At 35.1% G+C, this 2704-nt stretch overlaps 1 long non-coding RNA gene across 1 annotated transcript; it reads left to right on the top strand.

Moving 5' to 3' along the window:
• The first annotated feature begins 934 nt into the window (after positions 1-934).
• Positions 935-2704, top strand: LOC148762100 (uncharacterized). Its single transcript, XR_016026997.1, has 3 exons — positions 935-1034; positions 1683-1766; positions 2602-2704. It is a non-coding gene; the product is annotated as an uncharacterized LOC148762100 (long non-coding RNA).

Below are 2704 nucleotides of genomic sequence, written 5' to 3'. Positions count from 1 at the left end.
ACCTTCTTTTACTACTTCTCTTGCATTTTTAGAGTGAGGGAGTCACTCTAAGGGGTTGTTGAAGCTTGGGATAGCTTGATTGTTGAAGGTTGTGGTTGAGCCTTGGAAAACCACTTTGGGTTTTAGTTGAGCCCGTGAAAAACTAGTGTAAAAGGTTGTGGCTGAGCTTAATAAAAGCCATTGTAAAGCTTGGTGCAAGCTTGTGAATTTCACCGGTGTTTAGTGAATTTGTGGGAAAATCCTTGGTTGGATAATCAAGGTAGTGGATTGTAAAGCCCGACCTTATAAAATACTATTCATGACATACATGTGATGATAGCATGATTGCATGCTAGGAGAGTCCCGAAAAATTTACAAAAGTCGGTATTGTACCTAAAGGTACAACAAAGTTTATTTAATCCTCGAACTAGATCAAATAGGAATTTTAAGGTGAGATTAAGAGTTTCACAGTTCATGGATGACTTAAAATGGTAATTTGGAGTTTGAGGATCAATTTGGAGTCAAATCAGAATTTTCACTAACTAGGGGCAAAATGGTCATTTGCCACCTGGGGACAAAATGAAAAATTTTAGAAAAGATTTTTTTTGACCCCATTTGACTTATTAGAGTATAATTTGACTTATTGAAGTATGATTTGAGGTTTAGAAGTGAAAAATTTTAATTTCGGTATAATTTGGAGTATAGGGGTAAAATGGTAATTTTGCCACCTCAGGGGCAAAATTGTAATTTTCCACCACCAGGATATTTTTCCCAGCACATGGTCTTCCTTTGTCTTCATCTTTGACCCTTGACTAAACATGTGGTGGAGATAAAATGTTTAAATTTTTAAAATTTTAAAAACGGGCCAATGACATGATGCCATGTGTCATGCCTTTATTAATTTATTATTTTCCTTTTTAAAAGGCACAAAATCAGCCCATCTTCCACCCCATGGCCGGCCAAACCAGCAAGAAGAGAGAGAAAACAAAAACAAAACCCTAGAGAGAGAAAATCAAAGAAAAAGTGTGAATTTTCAAGGAAATTAAGTGAAAAAGGTGAGTTTTTTCTATTAAGCTTGAGTTTTCTTATTCCCAAGCATTTCTCTTTATTTTCCATGATTAAATTACATGTTTTCATGATGAATTAAATTCTGAAAAAATGGGTTAGGAGAGAGAAAGTTGTTGGATTTGTTTGATTTTAATTTATGTTAGTGTTTTTAGTTAGTTTAGCATATTTAGAAACAAAACAACAAGAAAATAATTTATTTTCTCCCCCAACCATTAATGGCTGAATTTACCATGTAGTGAGTGAGGATGAGTTTGATTTTATTCTAGGAGAATTGGTTAAGGAATGATGAATTATGAGCCTAGAAAAATAATGGGAATTTTCGGAGCAAAAATACGAATTTTTACCCACTAGGGGTATTTTCGTAATTTGCTGTTGGGACTAATAATTTGCACCACACTGAGGGACATTAAGTTAATTTGGGTGCAATTGAGGTATAGAAACTGAAAAGAATTAAATTGGAGTTTAAACAGACCCGTTAGGAATTTAATCGGGTGATAAGACGAATTAGGCCAATACCGGGTTTAGATAGTTACCAGTGCATTTTTGCATTCCATATCGTGCATTGGTAGTCTAAATTAGTTTAATTTTGATTTAGTACCAACTTGGTGAAACTCTCGATTTTGTACTGTGTCAAGGTGGTGAGTCCTCCGATAAAGGCAAGGAAATTGCATCTGAGGACCAGTAGACAGAGTGCTTCAAAAGTCTGCATTCTAGACATTGTGAGTAAACTTACTGTCATTTTAATTATCTAGGGTGGTTTTTAAATGCTTTCATGAATTCTATGGAAAAAGAAATTTAAAAAGATAAATTTTCATGTTTTATGAATAAATGAGTTTCAATGAAATTAAATTATAAATTGTTTTGAAATTAATAGTGATTTGAAAAATAGAGTACACGGAGACTGTTAATTGTGGCAATTTGATTGTTTAAATTAACTGGCTTATGATAAATCGAGCATGATTGGCTAGTTGGCAATTGTATTGAAATGCGAATTGTTTGGTTACCTTGAAAAAACTACGAATTACAAAATTGTCATATCATGTTATTGAGTTTTATTATATGGTGGATTATATATTAATTAATCACTGCAGTAGGGGGTTTCTGTGGACCAGCCTTTTAGAGGGGCACGGTAAACCCCATTATATTCTTACCTCGAACGGAGAGGCACGTAGGGTATCTCCTGGGGTAAAGTTTAGGGTTCACTTCACGCTAAACCACCACGTGAGGGGGAACTCAGCCAACGCCAAGGAACGACTATGTTTTCAAAACAAAAATATGATTTATGTGAAATGTGAATTTTAATAGCCTTGGAGGTCTCGGTAGAATGCCTCGGCCAAGGTGTCCCCGAGAATGGATTTATGGCACAAGCCTAGATTTTTATGAGATTCATAAGCCTCTTTACGTGTTTTGAACAAAATGTGTTCTAATGCTATAACCCAGTTTATGATGATTTACTTTATTGTCTCCATGTACTCAACTCTAGATGTTTATGATGATGTTTGTTTACTCATTGGGATTTTATAATCTCACCACCCTCCTTTCCACCAATTTCAGGTTCAGTATAGACTGTAGATAGCTGATCTCATCGAGGACTACAGTGGGATCTGCATTTTCCAAACCGTAGGTTCACAGTCCTCTTTACTTTTGTTTATTCGGG

The sequence above is a fragment of the Theobroma cacao genome, chromosome 6 (genome assembly GCF_053813885.1).
Source record: "Theobroma cacao isolate CCN51 chromosome 6, ASM5381388v1, whole genome shotgun sequence".
Taxonomy (NCBI): Eukaryota; Viridiplantae; Streptophyta; class Magnoliopsida; order Malvales; family Malvaceae; genus Theobroma; species Theobroma cacao.
This window is presented reverse-complemented; position numbering and strand designations above follow the sequence as displayed.